Genomic DNA, 22,694 nt, shown 5'->3' with positions numbered 1-22,694 from the left:
TCCAGGTTCTTTCTCGGACTTCCCTTCACAATGGGCTATCAGTTCTACGATGAAGTAAGCCCTCTCCTCTCCAGGGTGCTTTTGGTCAGTGTTTTATCACAGAAAGCAAAAACAGACCAGAGCAGCTGCTCAACTGAGGGAGAAAAGTTGCAGAGTTTAAACTAGCTTGGGCTGTGCAGAGAGTTCAGGATAGCTGGGCGAGAAAGAGGCCATGTCTCAAACAGACGAGGAAAACAATGACCCCATTGCTCTCGGTTCAGAAGGTCAATAAGCAATACATTCAACCTACTTCCATTCTTGTTGTATTGGAGCAATATCAATGACTTATGAAATCACTTACGTTGTGAAATTATCAGTGACGAACTTACTCTGTTTCTCAAAGATCACTGAAAAACCTTGTGGCCAGGGGCTCCTGCAAAATATTCGTGTCCCCACGCCCTTTGTCAATTAGAATCATTTTTCAGCTGTGAGTTCAGGACCAAGTGGTACACTTCTTGTTTTAGATTCACCATGAGGAAACTCACAAATAGCAATAAAGTTACAGTTTTTGGAAAGGAGGAGGAGAAGGAAAGAAAGAAAGAAAGAAAAGTTAGACAGGCATGGTGGCACCTACTTGTAACCTGGCACGTGGGAAGCAGAAGCAAGAGGATGGCAAAAAGTTGAGGTCACCTTTGTCTGTAGAAAGAGTTCGCTGATAACCTGAGCTCCAGAGATCCTGCGTCAAAGACAAACAAAACAAAATAGCAACCACACATGGGATGCATGCCTATAATCTGGGAAGGTTGAAGCAAGAAGATGGCGAGTTTGAGGCCAGCTTGGTCCCACAGGGGAATCTTGTCTCCAACAGCATCAAAAAGCAACATAAGTAGAAAAACAATGTTATGCACACATATGGAATATTATCAAGTTTTCCAAAAGGGAGATCCTGACCTTGATAATGCTATATCAAGTGAAATAAGCCAATCCAAAAACAAATCCTGCACAACTCCAATCATATGAATGTTTTTTGGATTATTTTAAAAAGTAACCAAGCACTTAGAAAGTAAAAAGTGGTCATCTAGGGCTGAGCAGAGAGAAAGTAGTGACTGCCACGTGATGAATATGAGTGAGAATAAGGCTTCTTACAATGTGATAAAATTCTAAAGACCTCGAGCTCCTGTGCATCACAAAATGCAGAAAGCCATTGGTGGTGGTGATAGTGTGTGTGTGTGTGTGTGTGTGTGTGTGTGTGTGCACTTGGGAATCAAACCCAGGGCTTCTCATGTACTAAGCAAATGTTCTATCACTAAGCCACACCCCTAACCCGCTATGGTAATTTTTCTATTATGTATTTGTGTGTGTATGTTGTATACCTGTGTACATGTTCATGAATATACATACATACACATGTGTTTCTCTGGAGACCAGAGGTCATTATGTGGTGTCTTCCTCTATCTTTCTCTGCCGTGGTTTTTGAGACAAGGGTCTCTCATTGTACCTCACTGTTTCAGCCGGAGTAGCTGGATCAGCTCTTGAAGACCCTCCTGCATCACCTTCCTACCCTGTGTTGTGATTACAGTCACATGCCAACATGCCCAGGGCTTTATACAGATTCTCATATGAACTCAGCTCTTCATGTTTGAACAGCAAGCACTTTACCCACTAAACCATCTCCCCAGTTCATGTTTAGGTGTTTTAGAATCTGAAGATCTTCAAAGAAAAACTGGGCTGGAGAGATGGTTCAGTAATTAAGAATATTGATTGCTCTTCCAATGGACCTAAGTTTGAATCCCAAATGATTCCATATGATGGCTCACAGACATCTGAAACTCCAGTTCCAAGGGACCCGACATTCTCTTCTGACCTCTGAGGACACTAAATGCACATGTTGCACAGACATGTATTCAATACACACAAACTATCCATACACATACATTTAAAAAAATGTTTGAACACCAATACTCCTCAAACCATTTCATAAAATAGGAAAGAAAGAAGCACTCTGTTTATGAAGCTAATATTACCCTGACACCAAAACCAGACAAAGATCCAACCCAAAAGAAGGAAGGAAAGAGGAAGAAAGAAGCTAGGAAGGATGGAGGGAGGGAGGGAGGGAGGAGGGAGGAAGGGAGAGAAGGAGGAAGGAAGGGAGGGAGGGAGGGAGGGAGGGAGGGAGGGAGGAAGGAAGGAAGGAAGGAAGGAAGGAAGGAAGGAAGGAAGGAAGGAAGGAGAAAGGAGAAAGGAGAAAATTATTGGCCGATCTCTCAAATGAACATAGAAGCAAAAGTTCTCAATAAAATACTTGCAAACTGACTCAAAAACACATCAAAAAGATCTACTGCGGTCAACCAGGCTTTATCAGGGAAATACAGAGACAGGTTAATGGATGTAAATCAGTAAATGTAAATCACCACATAAACAGGTCCAAAGGCGGGAACCGCATGATTCTCTCATTCGATGCAGAAGAGGCCTTTGGCAAAATCTAATACCCCTTCACGATAAAGTCCTGAGGAATCTAGGGAGAAAGGGAGACATATCAACATAAAGAAGGCAATATGCAACAAGCCCACATAAACCAGCATTAAGACAAGGATGTCCACTTTCTGCGTTCCTGTTCAATACCCACAAGACTTCAAAGCCAGGAATAATAGACATTACAAATTCGCTGTAAGACATTGGAAGTTTCAAGAATCAGTCAGGCATAGAGGAGAACAATGTGGCTAAGGGGCAGTGATTAGATGAAGTAAGCTTTGTCTTGGCAGGGTTTCAGCTGCTCTGAGTGGCAAAGCTACATGCCCTTTGCTCTGAGAGCAACTCAAGCTACTACAGTCCAAAGGAGAGCCAAGCACCAGTCCGGAAGGATTAGCGTTTGAAGACTTCACGTAGGTCTCCCCCACCACCACTTTTTTTGTGTGTGTCCATTTATGTGGTGTGCATGTCTACATATAAGCACCTTCATACACGTGTGGGTACACAAGTGTGTATGTGGGTGTGGAGGTTAGAGCCTGACACTGGCTGTCTTCCTCATTCACTCTTTGTTTATTGAGGCAAGGTCTCTTGAACCTAGAACTTGTCAATTTGGATAGTCCAGCTAGCCAGCTTGCCCTAAAAATCCCATCTCTGCCCTGCAAGAGCTGTGATTACAGGTTGACTACTATGCTCACTGGCTTTTATAGTAGCTCTAGGGATTTGAACCCTCATCCTCAACCTTATCCACTAAACCATCTCCCAGTCCCTCAAAGTCTGTCCCTTAGACAGAAAATAGCAGAATTTCACCTACAATTTCTACTGACAGGAAAAAGCAGCTCAGTTCCAAGAGCACCCCACTCCAGTATGACTGATTCAGAAGCACCTGAAGAAGGTTCTGTACCTGACAGGGCATGGTTGGAGCCCCCAACCCAAAGCCTCTGTCCCCAGGGGCCACTGATTCCTGAATCCCACCCATTTGAAAGTAATTTCTTTGAAATATTGCCTCCCCCCTAAGACTTCAAACCCAGACAAGGATGTAACAATAAGACATGATAAGTTGTATGTCTGTGCTCTGTCTGTTTTCACGAGTACTTCGTGAATCTACTGCCACTGCTCCGGGGAGGGCAGTGTACCTGTGAGTCTGCACGTTAGAATTTCACACCGTTTCTGAAGTCCACAAGATTCCTAGTCTCTTCTCCCACTCTGAGCCCTTGCAAGATTGGTTCTAACTGGGAGATTCTACAGAGACCTTTGGCAGGGAAGACGGTGGAATGTACTGCCTCCAGATGGAAGAAGCGGGAAATGAAGTAAAGGATGACTACGGGGCGAATTCAAATGAACACAATTTGTCTGTTCCTATCATAAGATATTTGACTTATTTAGGTTTCTTTTATTCTTTACTTGTGTGTATGTTTGTATATACATGCCACATGAGTGTGGGTGCCCTTGGAGGCCAGAAGAGGACACCAGATCCCTCGGAGCGAGAGTTAAGGGCAGTTGTAAGTTGTCTAGGCACTGGAACCAAACTCCAGCCCTCAAGAGGATTCTTAACTACTGAACCACCTCTCCAGCTCCAATAAGATGCCTTTAAAAGGTTCACTAGAGCTTGATATTTAATAAATATGACACAAGGTGAGACAGACAAAACATTGATTCCTTATTAGTATTGTCTCATTTAATGAGAAAAGGACACCATGAGGGATAGCTAGCCTCTTGTACAGATAAGGAAACCGAGGTTTAGAAAGAGGAAACAGCTTGCTCAAGGTATTTGTGGTGAGCACAAAGCCCTTGGCTCTTCTCTGCCATGGATCATCACGGTCTCTACTGTCCTTCCCTGTGGCCTCTCTACTCCCTGGAAGCCTCTTGTTTCCTGCAACACACTGGCCCCGCCCCTCCTCCTTTCAGTATCAGGTGAGGTGACAGCTCTTAGGAACATCTTTCTTGGCTCCCTGCCCTGCTGAGAGCAGTTTTTTTCTGTAACATGAACCATCTCTTTTAAAGATGGCCTGTCCCGGCTGGTCCCTGTCAACTGGGTCTCTTTGGCAGTAGCCATCAGTGAGAATAGATGTGCTGAGGACAAGAAGGCGTTCTGTAAGGACAACCATTCTTTGGTAGCAACTGTTTATGGTGCATTGTATGTTTCAATTTTTAAAATTTATTTTGCGTGCATGAGACACACACATACACCATGGTGTAAGTGTGGAGGTCAGAGAAATACTATTTTATTTTTAATTTTTATTGAAATAGGCTGACTTCAAACTCACAAAAATCCACTTGCCTCTGCCTCTCCAGTCCTGGTATTAAAGTACACACTACCACACCCAGCAGAGGACAACTTTTCAGAATGAGTTTTCACACTGCCCCCTATTTGAGGCCAGTTTCCTCTTGTCTCCTTTAGAAAATCAGAAATAAAGTATGTAAGAAAATGTTTTGCCAGTACCAGTCATTTAACATTGTGCTCTGCATGTACTAAACAAATGTTTTACCAACTGAAGCATACTTAAACTCTGAAAAAAATGTTTTGAGACGGTTTCCTGTATCCCAGGCTGGCCTCACTATGTAGCTGGGGATAACCTTGAACTTCCAATTCTTCAGCCTCCACTTGAGTTCTGGGATTACAGGCATTCACCAGAGGCACACTGGTTTATGCAGTGTTGGTAATCAAGCCCAGTGTTTCCTGCACACAGGGCAAGCTCTCCCACCTGCGCTACAACCCTACATCCAGCCTGGAAACTTGTGATAGCTTGACTTGTAGCTTAACATAGCTGGTGGCCTTTCCAACACCGGTGTCTTTTATTTCATGTCTTTAAAACCATGATGCCCGGGAGAAATCTGTAGTTTCACCAAGACTGCCAGATGGGAAGCACATAGGAAAACTAATTTTAAAAATTCTGCCTGGAAGAGTTTAAGCAGGCAATCGTTCTGATCACGGCAGCTTCCAGCCAGCGAAGGCCCTTTAGAATGGGTGACAACGGATCAGAAGCAATATGCAGAAACCCAGAAGGAAGGATGAGACAAGGGTCACTTAGAGGCTGCTGGGAAGATTGTGGCTTTTTCTGCTTTGAGGCCTTCTTGTTTTCGCTTTGTAGCTTTGTGCTGTGGTGCAGAACCAACTGCCTTCTGGAGTTTAGTGGCAATGGCCATGTGCCTCTGCCCCTCTGCAGAACCCTCTGCTCATACCTGGATCTCTCCCTCAGTTTGCCTCCCCTGCCCTGCGGGTTCCTGGCTACAACCAGCACCCAGCAAGCCTCACTGAGTTCCACATTCAAAGCCTGTGGCAGCCTTTTCTGGCCTAGTGCAGCCTCTCCCCAGGCATAGGAAGATCCTGGAGACAATTGGCCACTTGTCTACCAGCGGGCAAAGGCCTGAGAACGGGTTAAGATGAAGGTGGGGAAGGGAGGAGGATGAAGAGGTGCCAAGAGGAAAGAGGAATTGAGATTTCTGGAATTTCTGCCTCCTTTGCCAACATCCATGAACAAGCCGGGCAATAAACAGAAGTTGGCATGCATAGGACTTTGGCCCTGGAGTCCCGGGACGCGTGAAACCCTCTGAGCAGAAGTGGCTTTCTTTGCAAGAGCTTACAAGAGAAGCTTGCTACTACAGGGGGAGATGATCAGTGTTGGGGACTGCAGACCCTCAGACCCTGAATTTTCTATGACCCCCTTGCCTGCTGGAGTAAGCAACTTGTTTTCCTGTGCTTGCAGCTGCTCTGGGCATGAGACCCTCATGAGCTTCTGATGGCAGCGGAGTGGTTTCTGATGGGTTTGCAGCTAAAAAGTCCCGGGACCTAGGGCGTGGCCATTAGTCAAGGAGAGCCCTACAGTAAGCTGCCCTGGAACATAATAAAATGGGCATTCTTGTTTCAAGAGTGACCCATGTCTCTGTGTGTTTTTTTAATCCCCAGATCCTTGCCCGATTGTGGTTCCAGGTGGTGCAGGCACCACAGATCAGCCTTGGACCTGGGGATACCAAGGCCACTTATGAGACCAGCGGCCCGCAAGTTCTCCACAGAGGAGCAGGGAGATCAGTGTCTCTCAAGTTCCCTTGAACTTTGACCTCCCTTCTTCTCCTAGGGCCAGAAGGCCTTGCAGCCTGATGCCCCTGGGGGGACAGTGTGGTTGCTGAAAGAGAGACAAGTAGTCTTCATTTATACCCAAGAGAAATATCCGACACTACTCCGGAAGAAACTTGCTAAAACTGGAACTTGAATCCAATCAAATCTCTAAATCCAACAATGGATGGAGTCCCAAGAGATAGAGGGAGTGAGTCACTGTACCCCAGGGATCTCAACACAAATGCAGGTAAAGCAACCTGGATTTGGTTCTTCCTCCCTCCCTCCCTCCCTCCCTCCCTCCCTCCCTCCCTCCCTTCCTCCCTTCCTTCCTCCTTTTTTTCCTCTGTGTATACACATTTGTGATGGCTAAGGAAACTCCATTTTATGCTAGGCATCCATCCTGGTACCCACCAGTGGTTTGTCTCTGACTCCAGTTTCTGGAAGATAAGTTCACAGCAACCCTGCCTCAGTGAACCCCCACCCAGAAATGTTCAGCCGTGACCATTTGCTTGTTATACTATGACTAACTGCTTTTTGGCTTCTGGAACCTGCTTGTGCAGACATTCAAGGAGTATTTTGAGGTCACCTTGACTACCTAATCTTGGCAAAGCAGAACACTCTTGGCTTGTTTGTGCAGATATTCAAGGGCTTCTTGTGGGTTTTGTCTTTAAAAATGTTTCCCTTAGCTGGGTGGTGGTGCACACCTTTAATCCCAGCACTTGGGAGGCAGAGGCACGTGGATCTCTGTGAGTTCAAGGCCAGCCTGGTCTTCAAAAGCTAGTTCCAGGGCAGGCTCCAAAGTCACAGAGAAATCCTGTCTCGAAAACTCTTGCTGGGTGGTATGGACACACACTTTTAATCCCAGCACTCCAGAGGTAGAAGCAAGCAGATCTCTGTGACTTTAAGGGCAGCCTGGTCTAAAGAATGAGTTCCAGGTTTTCAAACTATGCCCTAATGATTCTCTGGATTTCCTCTGAGTCTGTTGTTATATCCCCCCTTTCATTTCTGATTTTGTTAATTTGGATATTCTCTCTCTGCCTTTTGGTTAGTTTGGATAAAGGTTTGTGTATTTTGTTGATTTTCTCAAAGAACCAACTTTGTCTCGTTGATTCTTTGTATTGTTTTCTTTGTTTCTATTTTGTTCATTTCAGCTCTCATTTTGATTATTTCCTGCCGTCTAGTTCTCTTAGGTGAGTTTGCTTCTTTTTTGTTCTAAAGTTTTCAAATGTTCTGTTAATTCACTAGTGTGGGATTTTTCCAGCTTCTTTATGTAGGCATTTAGTGCTATGAACTTGCCTCTTAACACTGCTTTCATTGTGTTCCATAAATTTGGGTATGTTGTGTGGTCATTTTCATTAAATTAGTCATACCACAAGAACATATGCTCAACTATGTTCATAGCAGCATTGTTTGTCATAGCCAGAACCTGGAAACAACCTAAATGCCCCTCGAGTGAAAAGTGGATAAGGAAAATGTGGTACATTTACACAATGGAGTACTACACAGCAGAAAAAATAATGACATCTTGAAATTTGCAGGCAAATGGATGGAGCTAGAAAACATATTGAGTGAGGTAACCCAGACCCAGAAAGACAATTATCACATGTACTCACTCATAAGTGGTTTTTAAACATAAAACAAAGAAAACCAGCCTACAAATCACAATCCCAGAGAACCTAGACAACAATGAGGACTTTATGAGAGGTATACATGGATCTAATCTACGTGGGAAGTAGAAAAAGACAAGATCTCCTGAGTAAATTGGGAGCATGGGGACCATGGGAGATGGTTGAAGGGGAGGGGAGAGAAACTGAGGGGAACAGAGAAAAATGTATAATTCAATAAAATCAATAAAAAATTTAAAACAATAAAAAAACAATGAGTTCCAGGACCACCAAGGCTACACATATAAACATTGTCTCAAAACAAACAAATCATTCTCTCACCCCTCTTTCCACAATCTCTAGCTCAGAGACTGCTGCCTTGCTAGCAGCAATCAATAAATCTTTTAATTATAACTGGATTGAGCCTGTGGTTTCCCCTTGGTGGTTTTAGACTTGATAACACATTCATTTGTGTATGTGTGTGCTGGCTGGTGTGTGTTGAGGTCAGAGGTCAACATCAGTGTCTTCCTCAATCATTCTCCACCTATGATTTTATTTGTTTGTTTTTTATTTTTGCTGGGGGAGTTGGTTTTTCAAGAGAGGGTTTTTCTGTGTTGCCCTGGCCGTCCTGGAACATGCTCTGTACATCGAGCTGGCTTCAAACTCACAGATATCCACCTGCCTCTGTCTCCTGAGTGTTGGAATTAAATATCTGAGCCATTGCCAACTATCTCCACCTTATTTTTCGAGTAAGGGTCTCTTATTGAAAGAGGAGTTCATCAATTTGATTAAACCAGTTGACCAGCAAGCCCAAGAAACATTGAAATTCTGAACCCCCTGCCTCCACATCCTGGGACAGAGATTGCAGGGCTCCCCACACCTGGTTCGAATTTGGTTTGTTGAACAGGGCCTCACTGTGAGGCTCATCATCCTGCTGCTTTAGCATCCCGAGTGCTGGGACTGGCCCTGATGCACACTCTCATCCTTGGTAGTACTGCGGTTGGTTTCAAAAGACTCTCTAAGAATGAAATAAAGTTTGTCTATTCTGTGTCTTCACTGGCAAGATAAAGACCTAATTCAGTCTGTAACCTCAAGGCCCGTGCTCACCACCTCCCACAATCTCTCCTTCAAGCCTTCCAGCTCCATGCATGTATCTTCATATCAGAGCTGTGTTCTTAACTGTATTTTACTTATTTGTGTGTGTGTGTGTGTATGTGTGTGCGCACACGCATGCAGGAGACAGCATCATCATTTGTTCTCCTCTTCCACTCTTATGCAGGTTCTAGGGAAGGAACTCAGGTCCTCGGGCTTGTGTGGCAAATGTCTTCACTCCCTGAGCCATCTTCACCACCTGGCACTTGTGCACACACACTTTTGCCTGAACAAATCCCCTCTAGATTAAGGAAACTTTTTCAAATGTTAGCATGAATGTCCCCATAATGAAATGAGCTTTTACCCTCCCTAGACACTTGAACTATTTGGGAGGGGGCGTCTAGCAAAAATGCCTCCAGCTGAAGGCTTGGAGTCCAGTACTAGCTCAGTCAGTAAAGTACCATGTAAGCTGCAGAATTGAGTTTAATCCTAGAACCTACATTTAGAAAAAGACAAACAGACATGATGACGTGGCCTTGTAATCCCAGTGCTAAGGAGGCAGAGACAGGTGACTCCCATGGAGCTAAATGACCAGTTTGCCTAGCCCAGCTGGCAAGCTGCAGACAAGTGAGAGACCTTGTCTAAAAGCCAACAAGGCACCTGAGGGCTACCCCAAGGTTGGTGTCTGTCTAGAGACCCAAGCCCACATTGCTGAGGTTGAGGAAGGCTGAATGGAGTCAGACCTGCTGTACTATAAATAATATCTCTGAGGAATGACCACCTTGACAAGCATTGTTCTAACTAGCTATTTTTTCTTTTTGGGCAGCGGGGGGTAGAGTAGGGTAAGAGGAGTGTGGTGGTGGTGGATTGGAAATAATTGTCTTTGGCTCAAACCTGTGGAAGTCACAAATGCCTTCAAGTGAACCTATAAAAAGTCAACAACTCTACCCTCAGTTCATGCTAAAGCTGTCATTGTCTCATAGCTGTTCAGTCGGGAATCAGGAAGTCCTTCTGCACAGGTCCAGACGGTGGGTACCGTCCCCTCCCTTATCTCCCACAGCCTTTTCCCACACTCGTTTGTTTGTTTGTTTTTTGAGACAGGGTTAGAGGCTGTCCTGTAACTTGCTCTGTAGACCAGATTGGCCTCGAACTCACAGAGATCCTCCTGTCTCTGCCTCCCGAGTGCTGGGATTAAAAGTGTGCACCACCACCATCCAGCTTTTCCACACTTCTAACCATTATTTTTCAACTCTGAGGTATCCCAACCTCAACACTGGAAAGAGAATCGAGTCTGAGCCCTCTTCTTACATTTGGTCCTCTTATGAATAGTGTATAAACTCTTTCCCCATGTTGCTGGCTTCAGGGGTCGGCTTACTAGGTGTGAAGGGAAAGGAGCATGGCTCAGTAAGAAGATCTGTACTAGAACCTTATACACTGAAGCATTTTCTTCAAAGGACCTAAAGGTTCTTTTGCTCTTCAAAGATAGTGAACCATTTTTCTCAGACTCCTTTAAAAGGTGGACTCTGGACAAAAGACCAAGTGAGTCAACTCTGCCCCCCAAGTTAAATTTCTGTCGCTACAATGTCTCCCTAGTTCCTCCTTATCTTGGTAAATCCTACATGTCCACAGAGAAGCTTTTCCCAGACTCCCTCCAAGCCCTGTAGCTGATCATTTGCCTCTATGTACTACCACAGCTGAGTCTTCCCTCTGTCTTCACCGTCAGACTGTGCTTTTGGTTTGGTTTTGTTGTTTGAGACAGGTTCTCACTGTAACTCTGGCTGTCTTAGAACTCACTGTATAGATCTTGAGCTCACAAAGATCCTCCTACCTCTGCCTTCTGAGTGCTGGGTTTAAAGGCATGCACCACTACTGCCCAGCTGCACCCTAGAAGATTTCTAAGGGGACTCAGGAAGGAGATGCACATCCTAGTTCTTGAGAGACAGAGGCAGGAAGATCAAAAGTTCAAGAACTCCAAAGTGCTGAAGAGATTGTTCAGTGAACAAAAATATATAATGCTTTTGCGAACAACCTGAGTTCCGTTCCCAGCACTCACATCAGACAGCTTACAACTGCCTGTTGTTCTAGCTTCAAGGGAGCCAACACCCTCTTCTGGCCTCTTCAGGTACTTGCACACATGTGGACACACACACACACCCATATATGCATACATGTACAGTTCATGCACATGCACCCATTATTAAAAATAAAAATAAATCATAAAAAGTTCAAGATTAGCCTCAGCTATACAGGTCACTCTGGGCTCTACAAGATTCTGTTACATGCATATATACATACACACCATACCACACATGACTTATACATGGATGAAAATAGCACAATAAAAGCCGTTATTTGCACAACTGATGTACACTAATAATAAAAAATTTAAATTATAAATTTCTCATTGTAATAGACAATGCAGTAATAAAATGTCTAACTTTTAAAAAGATTTAGAAGCAAATGGACGTCAAGTCTTCTTAGCATGATTATATGTTAAGCAAGTACATGAAGTAATCATGTTAACTGACTGAATTTGGCCATCCACCATCTGTACACATTTTAAAAATAGCACATTGTATACTATAAGTGTGCCTGCTTTTGCTAATTAAAAAAAAATTTAAAAACCAAGAAATATTGGCTAAATATATAAATAAAAGTGGGAAAAAATAATAGTCACGTATCCAAAACTTCCAATAAGAAAAAGGAAGAGAAATCCACTAACACCCAAAACCTTTAGAGGTCGGCCGACAGGAGATGCAGGGAACAGGAAGAAAAGTGGAACATGGCTGACTTGGGTTCCAAGGAATAGCAAATGACTTGTGCATAGTACTTACATTCTAGTGTGTTCTCAATGATCAGCTGTGGTTTCGTTATTAGAAAGATTAAAAACAGAGCTGAGTATATGACTGAATTAGTAGCCTGTTTGCCGACCAGACACAAAGCCCTATTTTTGATCCCCAGCACTACACAGACTAGGTGGAGGATTAGGGATTTAAGGTCATCCTCCCTTATGTAGAGACTCCGGAACAAGTCTGGGCAACAAAAGGCTGTGGATGTGAAAACAGAAACAAGGACAAAAACAGAGCTGTTGACCGAGGTTTCTGTCCTGCCTGGTCAGTAAGTCCCAAATAAGTCACACAGAGGTCTACATTAATTATGAACTGATTGGCCTAGTAGCTCAAGCTTCTTATTAACTTATAACTTATATTAGCCCATAACTCTTGTCTGTGTTAGCCACGTGACTTGTTACATTTTTCAGCAAGGCAGTCACATCTTGCTTGCTCTGTGTCTGGGTGACCACTGCAGACTGAGCTTCCCTCTTCCCAGCCTTCTCGTTGCCCCACCTCTACTTTCTGCCTGGTCGCCCCGCCTATACTTCCTGCCTGGCTACTGGCCAATCAGCATTTTATTAAAAACAATACAAGTGACAGGATAAAAGATCATTGCCCCACAGCACAGAACTGAAGACGTGACTCAGTAGAGTGCTTCCTACGTGTGCAAAGCCCCAAGTTCTATTCTCAGAACTCCCAAGGAGGGGAATGGGGCTGAAAAGATGGCTCAGCGGTGAAGAGCACTTGCTGATCCAGTTTGATTCCCAGCACCCACAAGGCAGCTTACAACTCTAGCTCCAGGGGGCTCTGATCCCTCTGCTCTCCATTCGCATTCACTTGCTTATATACATATAACTAGAAGTAAAATAAATCGCAGGTCTGGAGGGATGACTCAGTGGGTGAAAGCACTGACTGCTCTTCCAAAGCACCTGGGTTCAGTTCCCAGCATCTACATGACATCTCACAAACATCCGCAACCCCAGTTCCAGGGGATCTAATGTCCACGTTTAGCCTCTGGGTGCACCAGGCACACATTTGGTACACTGACATACATGCAGGCTAAATATTCATACACATAAAATAATACAAGTAAAATTTAAAATAATGAACATGAAATTTTAAAATAATAAAAATAAATCTTTCTAGAAAGATTTCAAAAAATGAGAAGAGACCTCAGCAGAGGAGCACTCTTAGACAGATGTTGAAGGGAGACTCTACTCACAGGAAGATCTTTAACATGCTCAACAAATATTCATTGGTTGGGGATTGGTGACCCCAGGGCTTCAGACAGAGAGAGGGACTTTAGAGTGGAAAGTCTTGTCTGGGTGAAAGCTGAGAGGAGGGGCCTTGTTCTATTTAGGTTTCTATTGCTGCGGCAAACACCATGACCAAAAGCAGCTCAGGGAGGACAGAGTTTATTACAGCTGACAGTTGTAACTCACCCTGATGGAAAGTCAAAGCAGGAACTCAAGGCAGAAGCCTGGAGACAGGAACTCCTGAGAGACCATGGAGGAGTGCTGCTTACTGGCTTCCTCTCATGGCTCATTCGGTTTGCTTTCTTATACGCCCCAGGACCACCTGCCCAGGAATGGCACTGCTCACAGTGGGCTGGGCTCTTCCACATCCATTGGCAATTAAGAAAATGTCCCATAACTTGCCTACAGGCCAATCAGATAGGGGAATTTTCACAACTGAGGTTCCTTCTTCTCAGATGACTCTAGCTTGTATCAAACTGACAAAAAACTAATCAACACAGACCTTCCCTGTCAGTGGAAGGTGAGAGTTGGGATCCTTTTGGAGTTAGGATAATCTGGAAGCCGAGAAAGAAACAGGATTAGTTTTTGCTGGATGAGCAGGCAGGTTGCAAATTAGGAAATAACATGTAGCTGCTGTACAGCACAGAACAAGTGTCCTTTCGATGAGCGCCTATGGCTCACGCATCAAAAAGACCTAAAAGGTCAGAGAGATGGAGTAAGGCACTCGAAGCCAAGCTCAAAGACCTGAATTTGATCCCTGGGACCAACATTATGGAAGGCATGAGCTGGCTCCTAAAAGTTTTCCCTGACCTCCCAACAAATGCCAGGCCTGTACATGTTTATGTACACACAGCAATTTTTTTTTTTTTTTGGATTTTATGAGACAGGGTTTCTCTGTGTAAATAGTCTGGCTGTCCTAGAACTCACTCTGTAGACCAGATTGGTCTCAACCTCACAGAGGTCTGCCTGGCTCCATCTCCCAAGAGCTGGAATTAAAGGCATGCACCACCATCGCCCACAGCAATAATTTTTCAAAGTCTTTAAAGCAGGGCTGGTGGAGACTGCAGATGTAGCCTACAGTGCATAAAACTCCGGGTCGATCCCTAACACCCTGTAAGCTGCATGTGGTGGTGCATACCTGTGACCTGGGTGCTTAGTATGCAAGAAAGCATACCTTGGATGGGCAGTGACAAGGAGTCACCTGGGACATTTGTGTGGCGGTGGTAGCAAGCACTCTACCTTCAAGCTACATCTCCAGCCTTTGTTTTTGGAGACAAATCCAGGCTGGCCTCAAACTCTTACTCCTCCTGAGTGCAAGCATGACAGGCCTGGGCTCAGGAAGCCTGGAACACCTTTGACTCTCCTTTGTTTCCCTTGAAAGACAGAGACTCATGCAGACCAGGCTGACCTCAAACTTACTATATAGCTGAGGGTGGTCTTGAACTCTCAGTTCTCCTGCCTTAGTTCTTTCAAGAAGTCCTGTGATCACCAGTGTGTGCCATACCTGCATTTAGTTTTTTGGATACTGCTTGTGAGAGTATTACGGAACATGTTTGGTGGGGTGTGAGACTCAGCATAGTGGTAGTCCTCAAGTGGAAGGCCCCCCACTTTTCTAGGGACACTGAATGGGGCTCTATTTGAGTCTAAAGCTATCAAGGACGAGCCACTTCTCAACTACCACCTCTTCATCTGCATTAACTTTGATGGAGCTCTGCTTCTCTGAGATGCAGACGTTCAGGTGGCCAGGAAACTTGAATGTGGTTCTATTTGGGGCAGGGCTGTTTGGTTGTAACCTCCAGTTCACTCCTGCTTGATCCGGAAATCTTCACTCCTCACTCTTCAAACCCCACCCTCTCAGAGAATCTCCAACAGAGAATGGGTGCCAAAAAGCCCAGTTCCATATTCTTGGCAACTGTGGAAGCTCTTCCCTTGAAGTTGCCAGTCACCCAAGACCCCGCCTAGTGGTTACCATTTGACCATACATGGGCAAAAACTCAACTTGTGGAGGACACATCATCATGCCTGCTTACAAAGTATATAAACTCCCTGTTTTAGTTCAGCCACATTACTTCTCCAAGCCCAGGCTCTGGGGCTGAGGGCTCAGCTGGGAGTTGCTTTGCTCAAATATACCTGTTCTTTTGTTTCTTCAATTCATCTGACGTACTGCATCAGTGGAGAAACCTGGTTTCACGATACACAGAAAACCTGCTGAGGGCCTCAGTCACACCTTCCTTTTCCTGCAAGTTGGGACAAATAAACATAATGACCTTGTCACTATGAACCCTAACCCCTGTACCCTGGAGTTTCTCAAAGGTACCTACCTGTCTAGAGCCTAGTCTGGGGACAGCATTGGGATCCGAAACATGAAAATCCACCAGAAAACTGTATCCAAGACTTCTTAGGGGAACCCATGTAGGCAACAGGCTATATTCGCTACCACTGAGACTGCTGTTCATAGCCATTATGTACCAGGTCCCATGAGGACTGAGATCTGGCAGGTTTAGTTAGCTGCAGATCGTTAAGGGCTTAAATGTTTGTTTGTTTGTTTTGATTATTTTATATGCTTGAGTGTTTTGCCTGCATGTGTGTGTGCCATGTGTGTGCAGTGCCCACAGAGGTCAGAAGATGGGGTCAGATCCCCTGGAACTGAAGTTAAAAGGATTGTGTGCTGTACCACCATGTGAGTGCTGGGAACTGAACTCAGGTCCTGTGCAAAAACAGTAAGCAGTCTTAGCTGCTGACCTAGCTCCGCAGTTCAAGGTTTTCGTTTTGTTTTGTTTTTTAAGCGTGCCAAGCTCTTGGCTCACCTGTGAGGAACAAGCACAGAGAGCAGAAATTCAGGAATCTAAAAAGGCAGATTCTGGGTGGAATTGGGCGTCAGGCCACCTGGTGGGAACTGTCTTCTCCCAAGAGAATCGCCTTGCCCTTGTTCCTGACAGTCTAAAAACAAAATCAAGATGTTGGGGACTTTTTCTTCAAAGCTCTTGGAGAGGATGAAGCAGTTTCCCCCAGAGAAGGATGCAAACAGATTCAGGGGTGAGACAGGAAATGGGGAGGGCAGAACTAAGCTCTCTGCCTGGTGGACTGGCAACAGCCATCAATTACACACAGTGAGTCACAACCCAAGCTGAAGTTTAAGAAAACAAAGAGGACACATACAGAGGCTGAGCAGGCTGCAAGAGGACATTTTGGTGAGGCAAGAGTCACTGGCTTGAAGTAATTGAGTTGTCTTTCAACTCAGGTAGAAGTTAGACCCACTTCTCATTCTGAGCATGTGAGTTACTGGAAAAGAAGATTTAATTTACAGCGACTGGGTTGGACTGCACCTGGGACCAAAGTGCAGGGTGTGCCTGAAGACAAGCCTTCCAAGTGCAGCAGCTGGAGCTCCACGGCTGCGGGACACTGGACCCCACATCTTGATATGCAGGGTGACATGCCTTTGGGTGAGCACACAGCCATGCCCAAGGGTCCTATTTCGAAATGCCCCCTCCATTACAGGCTGTTCACTGGCTAAGAGAACTTAGCAAGCTTTTCTGCCCTTTTTTATCTTGAGGGTTAGGTGGTAACTCTTGAGACAAAGGAGCTTCTTTGGGAGAAGAGCACACTTGTCTGTCATTTTCCTTTTTATTTTCTTTTTCTTTTTTTCTTCTTTTTTTTTCAAGACAGGGTTTCTCTGTGTAACATGAAATAGCCCTGGATATCCTAGAGCTAGCTTTTGTAGACCAGCTCGAACTCACAGAGATCCGCCTGCCTCTGCCTCCTGAGTGCTGGGATTAAAGGTGTGCACCACCACCACCTGGCACTGGTCTGTAATTTGAGACCTGATAGGGAAGAGGTGTCAATTCGTTCAATTCTTTTTTCCCCCTTCCCTTCCTTCTTTTTTTTCCTCCCTCCCCTTCTTTCTCTCTCCTTCTTCCTTCTTACCTCCCTCCCTCCCTCCCTCTTTTCCTTCCTCCTCCCGTCCCTTTTTTTCTACAGTTTCATATAGTTCAGGCTGTTCAAGCTCACAATGCAGCTGAGGATAATCTTGGGCTTTCTGATCCTCCTGAATCCTAATCCGAATGTTAGGATTACAGTAGTTGACCCCTTACCCAGTTCCTGTGGTTCTGGGGAGCCGACCGTGACCTCATGCAGGCTACCAGAGCATCCTATCAACTGTGCTACAACTGAGACCCCTCCCTGCCTGTTTTCTTCATTAGCATTCAAAAGGCTGGAAAAGTGGTTTAGTGCTTAAGGGCACTGATGATCTTACAGAGGAACCAGGTTCTATTCCCAGCACCCACAAAGTCACTCACATTGTCTGTAATGCCAGGTCCAGAGGATCTGATGCCTTCTTCTGATTTCATACAGATTACAGGTTTTTTTAAAATTAGTGTACAAAATAATGGGCTTCATCATGACACTTTCATACATATGTGTCGTTATATTTTGTTATAAATTGTCCTCCTCCATTGCTCCCGTTTAGGGTTTATATTGAGAGCCATGGGCATGGAACAGTGACAGGATACAGCATACAGAGGGGAACTGTCCTAATCCAAATGTATGCAGAATGTCAGAGAGAGGTCCCCGCTAATCAGATTCTTCTAGAAGTTCACATCCTCCCTTGTCATTAGTGCCTCTGGAACTGTTCTCAGGGTAGCCCTGGTATGCTCAGTAATTTCTCATCCACCCACCCCCAAATCTATTCTTAGCCAGAGCCTTTCTTTATACTTCTGTGTCTTTCAGGTTTTTTGGTACATATACTTCACTGAGATAATTATATAATTATACACAGACATATACTTCACTGAGATAATTTACACCTGTTGTCAGCTCAGGGAGAAAAAGCCCAGCTAGAAGTCACCTGTTACTTCTTAGAGTAGCAAAACGCACTAAGTAAAGAGGGGCTGTTTTGCAAACAGTGTACACAGCTCACTCCTTCAGAAGCCCAAATTTCAAGACCACATAGCATGGGTGCTGGGCCCCCAGCATGGGAGCGTGTGTGTGTGTGTGTGTGTGTGTGTGTGTGTGTGTGTGTGTGTTGAAGGGGATATCATATGCTGAGGCAGGAAGCTAGAGAGTGGGGTAGGTATGGGCTAAGTTTTCTATAGAAACCCTTTCTAATGAGCACTAACTCCCTCTGTAAGACAGTATTAAACCCTTATACACTGTAGCAGTTTTAACCACCAACTTGACACAATCTATAATCAATCATATGGGAAGAGAGTCTTTCTGAGAAATTGTCTAGATCAGGTTGGCCTGTGGGCACATCTGAGGGAAGATTGTCTTGATAGTTTATTGACATGAGAGGCCCCAGCCCATGGTTGATAGCACCATTCCCTAGGTATAAGACATTATAATAGCAAAGAAATCTAGCTAAGAGAAAGAAGGGAACAATCAGGCATTCCCGTGTGTATTCTTGTTCTGCTCTTGATGTACATTTGTGTATTAAGTTCTTTCCCTGACACTCCCTCATTATTGGTTTGTCACCTGGAACTGTGAACCAAACAAGCTATTTCTTTCCTAAGCTGCTGTGTGTCAGGGCATTTTATCACAGCAACAGAAGAAATAAAGCTCTAACCCAAGGGCAGCCCTACAATGAACTCACCTTCCCCCACTAGACCTCGCCTCTCAAAGCTCCCATCACCTGTCAACTGAGCTTCTAATACATGAAGTTTTGGAGAACAAACCATATTGGAACACAGCACTCACCATGTAACAGGCATAGCAACCAACCTCAACAGCTTTTACAAGCAATAATAGCATCCGCAAACCTCAAAGAGCTCTGCAGACAGCTGTGGTCTTTGCAAGTACCTACAGGCTCTGCAAACGGCTGCATATTTTAAACAATCTTCATTTTAAAATGTAAGCTCAAAATTTTGACGAAATTATAAATGTGAAGTTCTGCAAACAGGAATAGCTTCTGCAAATGACAGTGGAGTTTGAAAGACTGTAGACTTCACAAAAAAAAAAAGTGATAGACTCCAAAATACCTCTAGTCTACCAACAACTGTGGGTACTGCAATAGCTGAACCATAAAAATATAATTTAAGTAACTGGGGAAAAGACTCATCGGTAAAGTGCTCATTGCACACGAGGATGTAGCCACAAGGGTTGGAGGCACACAGACAGGCTGATCTCTCAAGTTTGTTGACCAGCTATGCTAGACAAATTGGTGAGCTCCAGGTTTAATGAGAGACCTTGTCTTGAAACATAAGGTGGGGAGTGATTGAAGAGGGCACCTGACATTGACCACATGTACATAAAGACCTGTGTGTATATACCCACATGCACATGTCCATATAATACACATGTACACACACACACACACAGAGAGAGAGAGAGAGAGAGAGAGAGAGAGAGAGAGAGAGAGAGAGAGAGAGAGAGAGAACAACAATCAGAACAGGAATACAATTGAAGGTTCCAATCCCAAAAGACTGCTAGGGTTTTTGAAGCTGTTTATCATTTACTCTTTTCACAAAAAAAAAATCTCTTAGATGCTGGGTGGTGGTGGCACACGCCTTTAATCCCAGCACTCAAGAGGCAGAGGCAAGCAGATCTCTGTGACTTCAATCGAGGCCAGCCTGGTCTACAAGATCTCAAAGGCCCCAATCTACAGAGAAACACTATCTTGAAAAACAAAGGGGAAAAAAGTCTCTTAGGGTAAGGATATGAAGGAGTGGAAGACAGACAGACATGTTTGGACACATAGAGTCAGGGATATAGATCAATGGCAGTGCACTTCCCTAGCAGGCAAGGGGCTTTGAGTCTGGACACTGGTCAGGGGTTCTGTTTATGTTGGAAAGAGGTCATCTAAATGAATAAACACAGAGGGAGCTGTTTTTATGTTAGCATGGTGCCAGGAACAGTGGGAAAGGTGAAGAGCCATGTCCCCTTATTGTTTGTAGAAATTCAAGCAGCCCTGAGCCTTTTCTGCAGACTGTTCTGAATACCTGCACGAAGCTCAGATTGATTCCTCTGAGTCATGATTACTGTGTACCTAATACCCTGGTTAGCTGTGGCAATAAAATCCATTATAAACTACCTGAGTATTGCATCTAAAGGTGATTGACACTTCTGCTGAAGGTTGCTGGCATCGGGCCTGGAAACACCTCTGTACAGACAGAAACACTTTAAGTGTGGATCCAGACTCTGTGTGGGACTGCACTGCACTGTTCCAACCCATGATCCCCATGGGTTCCTGAGTATCTTTGTGTGTCCATAAGAATGAGAGTGAGGCTGAGGCCACTGTTCCATTACTGCACAAGAAAAACAACAAAAAAATTAGATAGATAGATAGATAGATAGATAGATAGATAGATGATAGATAGATAGATAGATAGATAGATAGATAGATAGATAGATAGATAGACAGATATGATAACAATGACAGTGTCAAGGATGATAATGATGGTGAAGAAAATGGTGATAATGAAGATTGAATTCCTTTTCCAAAGATGTCATGAAAGCCCCCCCCAAAAAATAATGGGTAGAAAGTCAGTATTGAAGACCAGTTGTGAAGCAATCTCTTTGTACACTGTGAAGATGTGTCACTCTGATTGGCTTAATAAAAAGCTGAATGGCCAATAGTTAGGCAGGATTTCTAGGAAGAGAGGATGCTGGGAAGAAGCCAGAGTCGCCAGATAGATGTGGGGGAAGCAGAATGGGCAAAATGAAGATGAGGCAATGACTATGTGGAAGGACATAGATTAAGAGATATGAGTTACGGTATAAGAATTAATTAGGAACAAACCTAAACTAAGGATGAGCATTCATAATTAACAAGAAGTCTCTGTGTGGTTATTTGGGAGCTGGCAGGTGGGACAGAGAAAGACTGGTTATAAAGGGGCCCAATGTGGAACATGTATTTTCACATAGGCCCTGAAAAAAACTTAAAAAAAGAAAACTTACCAAACACAAAAACAGAGCCAGATGCAGCATCCTACTTCTGCAGTCTCTCAGTCATTGTACAGAGACAGGTCTCCTGGCCACTGCCTGTGGGTTTGAGCCACCAGAATGCCTTGAGCTAAGCTGTACAATGGGTTTGAGGTTTGACTCATGTGGTCAGAAAATACTGCAGGTGCCTAGTAAAGCAAGGTCCAGGCAGGAAAAGAAAAAAGTAAAGACAGTCATAGAAAAAATAGATTAAAAATAAGTCTTTGAGGCCTGATCCAGGACCTGTGTGGGTCCAGGCATGAGTCTGGGACCTATGAAGGAGTAGGCCTGAACTAGAGACCTCTGTGGGTCCAGGCGTGACTCTGGGACCACCGAAGGAGTAGGCAAGAGCTAGGACCTCTGCGGGTAGGCCTAGGCATGAGTCTGGGACCTCAGAGGAAGTAGTCTTGAACCAGAGACCTTTGTGGGACCTCCACAGGAACAGGCCCAGACCAGGAACAGATCTGAAACAGATCTGAGCCAGCAACTTAGGCTGGAGCAGACCTGAGACAGCAAACTCCACAGGAGCAGGTACAAGGGAGCAACTGTGGAGGGACTAGGCCAGAACCAGAGACCTCTGTGGGTCCACATGTGACTCTGGAACCTCTGAGGGAGTAGGCCAGAGCCAGGACCTCTACCAGAGCAGGCCCAAGGCAGCAACCTCAGCAAAAAGAGCCCCAAGCAAGCAATCTCTGTGGTAGCAGGCCCAAACAACCCTTGGTACTGCAGGGCAAACCTCGTGAGTGCCAAGCAACCTCCAGGAACATGGAGTAAGCAATGGGGTAACTGGAACTGTGGCCCTGACTTCACCATGAGGAACAACCATCTGGGCCTTGAATCTACTGGCACCTGAAAGATTGATCACCAGAGTCACAGACAGTCCCAACTACACCAATCAGAGAAAAATATGGGTAGACAAGGTAAAAACACACACAACACCAGTAAAAACTAGTGGCCCTACAACAGCAAGACTTGAACAACCAAATATAGATAAAACAGAAGAAAATGATCCAAAAATTATCTTTAGGAGAATGTTTGAGGCCCTTAAAGAGGAAATGAAAAATTCCCTCAAAGAAATGAAGGAAAAGACAAACAAAAAAATTAGAAGACATCAACAAATCTCTTAAAGAAAACCAATAAAAATAATCAAACATATGAAAGAAACTATTCAAGACTTGAAAACTGAAACAGAGGCAAAAAAGAAAACACAAACTGAGGGAATTATGGAAACAGAAATCATGAGATGATCAGAAACCACAAATGCAAGCATAAAGAGAAGAATACAAGAGATGGAAGAGAGAATCTCAAGCACTGAAGATACAATAGAAGAAATAAACTCATCAGTCAAAGAAAATATTAAATCTAATAAAAGCTTAACACAAAATATCCAGAAAAGATGGGACACCATGAAAAGACCAAACCTAAGAATAGTAGGTATAGAGGAGGAGAAGTCCAACTCAAAACCACAGAAAATATATTTAACAAAATCATAGAA

At 44.3% G+C, this 22,694-nt stretch overlaps 1 non-coding gene across 1 annotated transcript; it reads right to left on the bottom strand.

The window, feature by feature from the left end:
- Nucleotides 1-15,665: 15,665 nt before the first annotated feature.
- On the bottom strand, nt 15,666-15,799 carry LOC130885398 (small nucleolar RNA SNORA70). Its single transcript, XR_009058161.1, has one exon. It is a non-coding gene; the product is annotated as a small nucleolar RNA SNORA70 (small nucleolar RNA).
- Nucleotides 15,800-22,694: the final 6,895 nt, after the last annotated feature.

This window comes from Chionomys nivalis, chromosome 12 (genome assembly GCF_950005125.1).
Source record: "Chionomys nivalis chromosome 12, mChiNiv1.1, whole genome shotgun sequence".
Taxonomy (NCBI): Eukaryota; Metazoa; Chordata; class Mammalia; order Rodentia; family Cricetidae; genus Chionomys; species Chionomys nivalis.
Note: the sequence above shows the minus strand (reverse complement) of the source record. Positions and strands in the feature narration are given on the sequence as shown.